At 51.5% G+C, this 12,165-nt stretch overlaps 1 protein-coding gene across 5 annotated transcripts in view; it reads left to right on the forward strand.

Moving 5' to 3' along the window:
- DYSF (dysferlin) overlaps window positions 1-12,165 on the forward strand; it is a 1,012,908-nt gene that overhangs the window by 40,947 nt on the left and 959,796 nt on the right. The gene's annotated exons all lie outside the window — the stretch shown is intronic.

Below are 12,165 nucleotides of genomic sequence, written 5' to 3' on the forward strand. Positions count from 1 at the left end.
CCATCCCAATCTAGAGGTAAACGTATATATGCGGTATGACCACAAATGAAGTAGGAATGACGGGAAGCTCTAAATGTAGACTTGCCTTGATCACTGAATTCGATCACAGTAATACATTTACTATGACCCAAGTGTACTGTACCATTTTTTCTTACACATAATTCACCTTTGACTGGTAATACGGACATAGCAGGCAAGACTGGTGCAGCTTCGGATTCAACATTTAGAATCATGAGGTTAAGTGTAAAATTACCTAAACCATATACTTCATTTTCTAGATCAGTTCCTGTCTTTTTGGGAAGTCCCTCCTTGTTAGGGTAGCAGGCTTTAAGCAAAACTAAGTTCAGGTTTCCCCATACCCAGCTGCTCTGGTAAACTACGGTATTTGAATCTAAGGAATTAATCAAACTAAACCATGCACCACAGGAACCATTGTGTGTGAATGGATATGGAAAGAGGGGCAGAACTCCCTTGTATTTCTGGTAGGGAGGGAGTCGGCCACATATCCAACAATTTGTAGCGTTGTTGGCCTGATGGGAGTGATGTAACATACTAATGAATGTGTTATTGCGCAGCGCAAGTCTGTAGGGCAACTCATGTGGAGGTAATTCGCTAAAAGAGTGTTCGGCAGTAACATCGGAAGCAGAATGTGCACGCTTGAAAATAGGGTAGTATATGTGCAACAGTATACTTGCAGCAATAATCAGAAGCATTAGAAAAAACATAATCAATAATGTCACTATACAGTGACTATGAAGTAATTTACAATATGCACGTTTCTTGAGCTGTTTCTGTCTATCTTTCTCTCTGTTTCGGTCTAGAGGATACATGTCAGAGACTAATTTAACCGATTCACCTAGGAGAGGACTTAAACAATCAAATTGTCTGACTTGCTAGACCTTAGTTTCAGTTTATATTCTTGGGCAGCAGTTTTCTCGACCAGGGGGAGTTTTGAGTCAGTCTGTGGAGGAGGGTAGGGCTGAGAGTTCAAATCAGAAGGCAGTCCATGAAATTTCTTGATATGGCTCGAATGTAGCCAACCCTTGCGACCCTCAATCTTCACTGCTGTCCTCGTGGTCAGGAGTACTAATTTCGGCGTTTGCCAGCGAGGCTCCAGCGGGCTCCTCCTGTCGAAATTTCTTATGAAAACAAAATCTCCGGGAACCACTTCATGGGGCTTCACCTCGGTGTTGTCGGGAAAGGCTGCAGCTACCTGTGAACGGCAAGATTGTAGTGCAGACATCAAGGAAGCAAGGTAATCTGTCAGCATATTACAATCAACATCAGTGATTTTACGAGGTATAGGCGTCCCCCACATATTTGGTGGCCTACCGAAGACCACCTCGTACGGGGATAGCCCTGTTCGAGAATGTGCTATCATTCTCATGTAAAAGAGCGCAACTGGTAAAGCTACTATCCAGTCGACGCCTTTCTCTCTGCAGATTTTAGAAAGTCGTATTTTCAGAGTCTGATTATGACGCTCCACGAGACCTGCTGCCTCGGGATGCCGGACACAGTGGAATTTCCATTGATAGCCTAACAGGAGTGAAATGTGTTTCATTAGCTCGGATGAGAATGGTTGACCATTATCTGAGTACACGATACGGGGCAAACCATACCGTGGGAAGAATTCACGAACCAGCTGCTTGGCAGTGGTCGGGGCTGTGTAATCTGAGACTGGATATGCTTCTGTCCAACGGGAAAGTGCGCATACAACTACGAGGACATATTTGAATCCTCGACAACGTTCCATCTGGATATAATCCATCTGGAGGACTTCAAAAGGGTGATCGGGAGGTTGAAATCCACCTTGCTCTACAGGAACGCCTTTACCTGGGTTGAACTGACAACAAATCATGCAAGTACGCACTTTCTGTTTGGCTGCAGCTCGTAAGTGTTTATTAAACCAAATGTTTTGAATACTGTCTAACATAGCTTTCTCTCCTAGATGCGCTGGACTATGTATTGTGTTAATGATAACTTGAACCATGGAGTCGGGGAGAAACCATGTAGATTTTCCCTTCGTCATCCATCCCTAATCTGTTTGGATCCCTCCTAGTTCAGTCCATTTCTTGATTTCCTCTGGTGTAGCATGTGTCTGTATGTCAATTACATCAAGGGCGGGATCCCTAACTGTCATGCAGTGTGTCGATGTTGGAACTATTGTCTTTGTCAAGTCAGTTGCATGAGTCCGATTCTGTGCTGTTTGCTTAGCTGTTCGGTCTGCTAGGTCGTTACCCTGGGAAATGATATCGGTAATTTTTGTATGGGCCTTGCACTTCATGATAGATATTGAAGTAGGCAGATGTATTGCATCTAACAGAGCTTGAATGAGGGGACCGTGTTGAATGTTGGCACCGTGAGAAGTTAAATAACCTCTCTCTCGCCAAAGGACTCCGAAGTCGTGTACAACTCCGAATGCATAACGTGAATCCGTGTATATGTTGACTCTTTTATTTTTGGCTTGAATACAGGCTTGTGTCAGAGCGATGAGCTCTGCTGCTTGAGCTGACAATGTGTCAATACAATTCGTTTCAATAATTTCGGTGTCTGTCGTGACTGCGTAAGCGGCCACTAACTCTCCTGTACTTGTTCTCATGCATGAACCATCCACATAAAGTGTCAGGTCTGGATCTGGTAATGGAATGTCTGTCAAGTCTTGTCTGGGTTTCGTCGTAATAGTAATGACTTCAATACAATCATGTGCCAATGGGTCTGTTCCGCTTAATGGCAAAAGTGTGGCAGGATTTAATGTACTACAGCGTCTGATTTCTATGTGTGGCTGGAACAATGTTAATTCATAACCTGTCAGTCGTGCTATAGTCAAGTGCTGAGTCTGAGTTCGGTTTAAAAGAACTTCCACGGAGTGTGGAACTTGCACTATCAATTGATGTCCTAATACTATGGAATCGCTTTGTCTGATCGCTAAAGCTGTCGCTGCGACTGATTTCAGGCACGTAGGCAGAGCCTGGGCTACTGGATCTAATGTGCTAGAAAAGTAAGCACACGGCTTGTGTGAACTTGCTTGTTCCTGAGTGAGTACTGACAAGGCAGTACCTTCGCGTTCTGTAACAAAAAGTGTAAAAGGCTTACTGTAACATGGTGTCGCTAAAACAGGTGCTTGACATAAGGCTTTCTTTAAGTCTTCAAAAGCTTGTGCATGTTCCTGAGTCCAAGGGAGGACAGTCGAAGTCGCTGCCTCCTGGGTTGTCAACTGAATGAGTGGCTTTACTAGAAATGCATATTGGGGAATCCATTGCCTACAGTACGAAGTGAGACCTATGAAGGCCCGTACCTCCTTTTGTGTCTTGGGTGGTGGTATGTTTACAATTAACTGGATGCGGTCAGGTGTGAGCTGTCTCCCCCCTTTGGACAGCAAGTGCCCAAGGTACACAACTTGCTGAACACAGAATTGCAGCTTCGAAGGGGACACCTTGTGCCCCTTGTCGGCCAGGAAATGTAAAACCGTCAGTGATGCTTTTTCACATTCGGGCTCGCTTCGGGCGGTGATCAGCAGATCATCGACATACTGAAGCAGGGTAGTGTTAACAGGCATGTGGATACTGTCAAGTTGTCTTTTCAGTGCTTGGCTGTAGATGCTGGGGCTTTCTGTGAATCCTTGAGGTGCGCGCGCAAATTTGAAGCTTCGTCCATTTAAACAGAATCCGAACAAATATTGGCTTTCCGGATCGATTGGGACGCTAAAGAAGGCGTTCTTGAGGTCAATCACAGTAAAGAACGTTGCTTCTGAATCAATAGCTGTTAATAATGAAGAGATATCTGGAACCACGGGATACTGTGGTACAATGCATTTATTCAATTCGCGCAGATCAATAATTAATCGATAAACGGGGGGTGCTTTTGGATCAGTTCGTTTAAGAATTGGAATAATAGGAGAATTACATACATTGGAATCGGTTTCCACAACCACTCCTTGTGCAATGAGCTCGTCAATGATTTGCAGCAAAGCCACTACAGCATCTGGAGGTAACTTGTATTGTCGAATTCGTGGTAATACCACTCCTGCTTTGAGTGTAACGCGATATGGTGTAATATGCATACAACCTACATCAGTGGGGCCTTGTGCCCATAAATGTGCAGGGACATTCTGTAACCGGTGATCTATGTCTTTCAATACGTAGTGACCTTTAAAGTCACGCAAAAATAATCGTACCCCTTCTGGGGAACAACATATTACAGCTCCTAGAGCTTTCAATGTCTTTATACCTAACAAGTTTTCTGGGCATGATTTTGTAAGCAATAAATCTGTAGTCCGTATCAATGGACCAACTGCAAGAGGAAGAGGTTGCGATACTTCGTTAACAATAGGCTTTCCTGAAAATCCAAGGGAAACATTCTGTGAGCCTGAGAGGGGTGCCCCTGGAACCTCGTCGTGACTTATGGTTGTTCTGCTTGCCCCTGTATCAATTAAAAACTTTCTGTCCTTCCCTAATACTTGACTATGTACATAAGGACCCTCTTGATCTACAGGAACCTCAATAAGGGGTAAGCCAACCTCCCTCTCTAGGCTGTTTCATGTGTATCGCTGATAATCGGGATAGTCATTTTGTGCATACTGGTACATCTGTTGTGTCGTGTTTTGTGTTGCGACACTAGGCTGTGGTTGTGGTACCGCTACGGTCTGTTGTGAAGCTGGCATAGGCTGTACATTCTGAGGTACTTGTGGTTGGATCTGATCCTGCCTAGGTGGACGCGGTCTTTCCTTGGTTTTACCCGTAGAGATATTATGTTTCAGAACTGCACAATCGTTTATATAATGACCTGGCTGTTTACAATAGTTACATGTCCCTTTAACAGGAACCGCTGAATTACTGGACTGTGTCACACCCTTTTTATGACTGTCAGCTGGAACTGACTGGGCGACGAGCATTTTCATCTTCGTGTCTTTCATACGTCTTTGTTCGTGTTCATGTTCTTCTCTAATTCTATTCTGATGGTACTGTAACATTTGTAACATTTGTGACGGGGTATTAGCTTGCCAAGAGCTCTCTACTTTCAATACTCTGTTCTTAACCTGGGGCAAGGAATTCTCGACTAATTTTGTTACAAAAAGATGTGGATATGAATCGCTACTTGCTTTCAGGCCGCTATTAATACCAAAACATTTTTCAAATCGGGAATAAAAATCACTAGTGTCTTCATCGGGTTTCTGTTTGCAAGCTGAGATTGCACCCCAGTCTTCCTTTTTTGTGGTTAATAAAAGTGGCAATACTTGCACTAATAATCCTGGTAATGCTTTAGTTTTGTCCCCAAGCCCTAGGCCTGGAGTTCGGGTATTTTCTTCGTTTTCTAATGCAGTCCAATCAATCTTTTGCTCTCCCACCTCCCATTCTTTTTCTTTGAGTTTCTCGTAAATACCGGCAGGTAATAATACTTTTAATATTTTCATAATGTCAGGATAGGTATAATCACCCATGAGTAACATGTCTTTTATTTCACGGTGAAAACCTGCTGGATCCCTGTCATGGCTGGGCACTAATTTTTTCATTTCCAATAGTTCTATTTTAGTTATGGGCGTGTACACAAACACGCGTCTAAAAGTATTATCATCATTTCTAACTGGGTGCACTTCGCGTAAGGGATTCTGTCTGTCTATGTAATACATTTTTCTTTCTATGGAGGGAGCTGGATCAAGCTGTGGACACAAAAAGGCACTATATCTGTGCCGATATTCTAGAAGTACTTTAATTAGATCGGTACCTAGACCTCTCCATTTATTCATGAGTAGTTCTATCAGTATATCAGGTAGGGGACCAGGATCAGAATGTTGACCTTTATACAATATAAGGAGATGTTGTATCATGTATATACCAGCTAAACGCTGTTCGTCTGGTGAAAGATTAAAAAATGTGTGTGCTAGCGTGTCATCACTATATTTATCAGAACTGTCAGCCCATTGTACTGCTGACCTGGCTAATTCTTGTTCATCCATCTGACCTGGCTAATTCTTGTTCATCCATAGAATCGAGTACATGGTACCCCATTCGTTCTTGAAGTATTTTATCAGTAGCCTGAAATAAGTGTTCAGGGGTCTTTGGATTTGACATGGCTGCTTGAAACGTTTTCTTACTTTCTGGACGTATCGGACGCATTGAATTATTAAAGGATCTTCCCTTACCTACATAAGCTATCATTTCTCTAGCTGGTAATTGTAATTGTCCTGTTGTCATTTCTAGTTGTTCCTCCTCCCCCGAGGACTCAGTCTTATCTGCATCTGTTTCTCGTTCAGGTCGTTCTCTTTCACATATTTGTTCTACTGTTTTTCGGATCCTTCGGTACATACTTTCTATACTATTCTGTTTATCATGTTTTCCGTCCGCTATATTCTGACCCCATTTGTTAAGTGCTTTCATTTCTTCCGGGTCTACACCTGGCCTATCTCTGTGTCTTATCAGGCAGTTTATGAAGAAGCGTAACAACAGTTTTTGCGTGTCCACTTTCTGGTATGCCATGGCCTCGCCAATACTTTCAGGACCTTGCCCTGTTTGGACAAAGTGATATATTTTGTCTAGATGATCAATCATTCCTGGTAATATCATTAAATAATTCGCAACTCGTCGTAGACGTACTGATGATAGCATCATTCTGTCGTCTTTACCGGGTACTGGATCATATCTACAATCTGTAAGAGGCTCTTTAAGTATGTGTTAGACGGACCGGGAGGGTCGGCCGAGGACAAGGGGAGAGGTCTCCGGGGAGAGCCGTCTCCAGCGATCGTACAGACAAATAACTTCCCCCCCACAGACAGATACCACACAAGGAGATGAGTTAGCGTTCTTTATAAGCACTTCTTAAGGTACGATGAAAAGGTACAAGGAGGTCTGGACTCAGGGGTCCCCTCGATTCAAGTCTCTCAAGCTGGGAAAAGGGGGTAGCGGGACAGTCTGGTTACCAGTCTGGTAGTTGAGATGGTATGGTGGGTAGCTCACAATCCTCGAGCTTGGTGGTCTAGCTGGTACGGGCCGCGGCAGCGCCAGCAGGTCCCGGTGAAGATGGTCGATACACGGTCCGCGGCAGCGCCAGCAGGTCCCAGTGAAGATGGTCGATGTACGGTCCGCGGCAGCGCCAGCAGGTCCCGACGAGGATGGATGTTGCAGAAGGCCGCGGCAGCGCCAGCAGGCAGGACGATAGTTCACAAGATAGGGCTACGGCATCGCCAGTAGTCCGTCAAGGCTGAGTTCTCTCGGTGTCTCTCGACTCCAGGATACAACTGCCTTCCTGCTCCGGAGCTGCTCCAGTTATAGGGCAGGCGCCCTTTGATGTCCGGACCCTCGCACTTGGAGGTCGGAGGGTCCGGGATGAAGGTGTCCAGACACCCAGCGGGGGGTGGAGCCGGTGCCTGGGGGAGCTGGAGGCGATCGGCACCTGGCGGGGGGAGAGTCCTTGGCGCTTCGTTCTCCCATTGACCTGCCAAGTGGTCCGCTCACCTCCTGGGTGGATGGTGGTGCCGGGATGTCGGGGCCGGCCAGGCCCAGGGTTAGGGTCGGGTGGAGGCCACGCGGCCTTGTGGCGCAGGGCCCAAGATGGCGGCTTGACCCGGCCGAGGGAGCCGGTGGTGGCTTGGGCCCGTGATACATGGAGGTCCGAGGGCAGGAGTTCCGTCGGGAGACGGGGTGCGGGTGATTCTCGTGGGTCACGCCTGGCGGGCCGGGGCTTGGGCCCTGTCATGCGGGGAGGGAGCAAGCCCTTCGTGTGGCCTGTCCAACATGCGTCCCCCCCAGCTGAAGGCGGGGAGAGTCACCCATCTTCTTGGGGACTCTCCTCGTCGAGGCGGAAGAAGCGTGACAGGCCATCTGCGTTGGCGTGGTCTTGGCCCGGTCGGTGCTCCACGGTGAAGTCCATTCCCTGCAGGGAGATGGACCAGCGCAATAGTTTTGGGTTCTCCCCCCGCATCTGCATCAGCCACTGCAGGGGTCTATGGTCGGTTTGTACCCGGAAGTGGGTACCGAAGAGATAGGGCCGGAGCTTTTTGAGGGCCCACACCACTGCGAAGGCCTCCCTCTCGATTGTGCTCCAGCGCTGTTCTCGGGCCAGGAGACGTCGGCTGATGAAGGCCACCGGCTGGTCATGACCCTCGGGGTTCACTTGGGAAAGAACCGCTCCGATGCCGTGGTCGGAGGCGTCTGTCTGTACCACGAATTCCCGACTGTAATCGGGGGCCTGGAGCACAGGGGCGGTGCACAGGGCGGCCTTCAGCTTTTCGAAGGCCGCTTGACAATCAGGGGTCCAGTTAATCCGCTTCGGTTGGTTCTTGGACGTGAGACCCGTGAGGGGCCCCACAATGCTGCCGTAGTCCCTCACGAACTGCCGGTAGTAGCCGGTGAGCCCCAAGAAGGCTCGGACTTCGGTCTGGGTGATGGGGGGCTGCCAGGACAGGATGGCAGCAATTTTAAGTTGCAGTGGGGCCACCAGCCCGCTTCCCACCTGGTGCCCCAGGTAGGTCACGGACCCTTGACCAATTTGGCATTTGCCGGCCTTAATCGTGAGGCCGGCCCGCTGGAGGGCCTGTAGGACCTCCTGGAGGTGGAGGAGGTGGTCGGACCAGTGGCGGCTGTATACAGCGATATCGTCCAGGTAGGCAGCGCTGAACTCTTCGAGCCCCGCCAAGACCTGGTTCACAAGACGTTGAAATGTAGCGGGGGCGTTCTTCATGCCGAAGGGCATGACCTTGAAGTGGTAGTGGCCATCGGGGGTAGAGAAGGCGGACCGTTCTTGAGCCCGGGGTGTGAGACCGATCTGCCAGTAGCCCGCTGTTAGGTCGAAGATACTGAGGTAGCGGGCGGCCCCCAGCCGGTCGATCAATTCATCCGCTCGGGGGATAGGATGAGCGTCGGTTCGGGTGACAGCGTTCAAGCCCCGGTAGTCGACGCAGAATCTCAGTTCAGGTGTGGTGCCGGGGGCAGCGGCTTTGGGGACCAATACAACTGGGCTGGCCCAGGGACTGTCCGAGGGCTCGATGACCCCGATCGTGAGCATTTTGGCCACTTCCTCTTGTATGCAGGCCCGTACCCGATCTGGTACGCGGTAGGCCCGGTGTCGGATAGGGGGACTGTCCCCGGTGTCCACGTCGTGCAAGCACCAAGGGGTGACCCCGGGAGTGAGGGAGAACAGTGAAGCGAACCGCAGCAGGAGGTCCCGGCAGCCCTGGCGTTGCTCTGGGGTGAGGGCATCGGAGAGCCGGACCCCGTCCACGGAACCGTCGTTCTCCTGAGTCTTCAGGAGATCCGGGAGGGGTTCGGAGTCCTCCTCTGCCCCACTGTCCGTAGCCATCAGGAGGCTGAGTTCTGAGCGCACAAAGTGTGGTTTGAGTCTGTTGGTGTGGAGGACCCGAAGGGGGTTCCGGGGGGGTCCCCATGTCGATGAGGTAAGTGACGGGGCTTTTGCGCTCGACCACCTTGAAGGGCCCCGTCCACTTATCTTGCAAGGCACATGGTTCGGTGGGGGACATCACCCACACTTGTTGACCAGGTTCGAACTCGACGGAGGAGGCATTGTGATCATACCATCTCTTCATGTCTTCCTGGCTGGCCTCGAGGTTCGCCTTGGCCATCTCCCTGAAGCGCCGGGTCTGATTGCGTAGGGCCAGGAGGTACTTGAAGACGTCTGGAGGGGTCTTTAGGGGGGCCATCTCCCAACCTTCTTTGACTAGGCTGAGGGGCCCTCGCACAGGGTGCCCGTACAGGAGTTCGAAAGGGCTAAAACCGAGGGACTTCTGGGGAACTTCTCGGTAGGCGAAGAGGAGGCACGGGAGTAGTACATCCCTCTGGCGACGGAGGGGCTCTTCCAATCCCCCAATCATCCCCTTGAGAGTGCGGTTGAATCGCTCCACTAGTCCGTTCCCTTGGGGGTTATAGGGGGTCGTGAATCGGTAGGTGACCCCGCACTGTTGCCAGAGGGACTTCATGTATTTTGAGATGAAGTTCGTGCCTCGGTCGCTGACGACTTCTCGGGGGAAGCCCACCCGGGAGAAGATCCCCATTAGGGCCCGGCCAACCACCGGAGCTGTTACAGTTCGTAGAGGCACCGCCTCGGGGTAGCGGGTGGCGTGATCCACCAGTACCAGGATGAACCTATGTCCTTGTGCCGTGCGGGGGTCCAGGGGCCCCACAATGTCTATTCCTACCCTCTCGAACGGGGTGGTGACCACTGGGAAGGGTTGTAGAGGGGCTTTCAGATTACGGCCACTCTTCCCGCTGGCCTGGCACGTGGGGCAGGACCGGCAGTGGTTCAGGACGTCGTTCCGCATCTTCGGCCAGAAAAAGTGGGTCACTAGGCGACTGTAAGTTTTGTCTTGGCCCAGGTGTCCAGCCAGGGGGACATCGTGGGCCAGGTTGAGCAGGAAGTCTCTGAAGCGGAGAGGTACCACCAGTACTCGACCGGCCCCTAGCTCTGCGATTCTCTGTTCGCTGTATAGCAGGTCGTTCTCCCAGTAGACCCAGTGAGTTCCGGAGGAGTCCCCTGCGCTCTGGGCGCTGGCTTGTTGGCGGAGTCCCTCGAGGGAGGGGCAGGTCTTTTGCTCCTGGCGGAACTGTTCTTGGGCGGGCCCCCCCTCTTGACGCCACTGAGCCAGGCCGGGGAAGTCCTGGGGTTGCGCGTCCCCTTCGGTCGTTGGTTCCGGGGGGTTGGCCTCGTCGTTGTCTTCTACTGGGGCGACCGGGGGCGGAGGTGCTGGCCATTCCGGTTCTTCTGGTCGGGGGACGGCACGGGCGGCCATGGACCGGGTGGTTACGCAGGCCCAGTCCGGGAGGCCCAGCATCCCCAGGTGCTCTCTTCTCTCGACGGTGGCCCACGGGGAACTCTCAAGGTCATTCCCCAGGAGGCAGTCCACGGGGGCATCATCCCGGACCGTCACTTTCAACAGGCCGGAGACCCCTCCCCATTCGAAGGGGACGCAGGCCATTTGACACAGACTTTCGGAATTGTCGGCTGAGCGGACGGGGCAGAGAATGTTCGGCAGGATCTGCTCGGGTTTCACCAGGTGACAGCGGACGGCCGTCACACTGGCGCCTGTGTCCCGTAAGGCCTCGGCCCGATGCCCATTAATGGTCTCCCACTGACCGTATTTCCTGGTGTTGGCGGGTAGGGGAGCCCGCGGGACTATGTCTTTTCCCCCTAGGCACGCTAGAACCATGGCGGCCGGTTCCCACTCTTGCTGGGCCGGCTCATACTCTTCCTGTTCCTCTGATAGTCGTTCTTCCCCCAGGGCGGCGGCAGCTACCTGGCGGGGCTTGGGCGTTTGGTTCTGCGGGCAGCTCGGGTCATTGGCGTAATGGCCGACTCGCTGGCATCGGTGGCACGTGACATTGGCTCGGAACCCTGGACGCATCGGGGGGTTTCCCCGGCCGGCCGGGGGCGGGGTGCTGGCCACGGGTGTTGCCGGGAGGGTGTCTCTCCCTCGCCCCTGGCCTCCTCCTCCTCCCCGAGGACGGTGCTGGCCTTGGTTGCTTCGGTTCTGCTCGTGTGGTCCTCTCCGGCCCACTCGGGTGCTTTCCCATCGGTCAGCTTCAGCGGCGAGCTGCCGGGGGTCAGTCAATTTACTGTCGAGGAGGTGCTGCCTGAGCTCGACGAAACAGTTGTTCGACAGGTGTTCCCATACCATAAGGTTAAAGAGTTGTTCGTAGGTCGTGACATGGCTCCCCTTGATCCAACCCTCGAAGGCTCGGCTGAAATAGTTTACGTACTCCACCCAAGTTGTACCCGGGATCCGGGTGCAATCTCTGAACCTCTGGCGGTACATCTCGGGTGTGAGGCCGTAGCGGGTGAGGAGGGCAGCCTTCATGTGGTCGTAGGACGACATTTGGTGATCTGGGAGCTGCAACAGGGCATCGCGACCTTCGTTGACGAACCTCCCCCATAGTCCGGCTCCCCAATCACTCCGGTCGATCCGGTGGGAGGTCATGGCGATCTCGTAGGCTTTGAACCACTGCTGTATGTCGTCTTCTCGGACAACATCCTTGGGGATGTGGACTTTTTTCTCGGTTGCCCCTGGGGTGTGCGGTCGCTCAGGCACCCCCGGTTCTTTATTCTGTTTCCGAAGTTCTATTTCCGCCAGTTTGCGCTCGTGTTCGAGTGTTATTCTTTTTTCCTCAAGCTCTCTCTGTCTCTGTTTTTCTTCTTGTTCCTCTCGGAGCCGCAGATGCTCTA

Source organism: Triturus cristatus, chromosome 2_2 (genome assembly GCF_964204655.1).
Source record: "Triturus cristatus chromosome 2_2, aTriCri1.1, whole genome shotgun sequence".
Taxonomy (NCBI): Eukaryota; Metazoa; Chordata; class Amphibia; order Caudata; family Salamandridae; genus Triturus; species Triturus cristatus.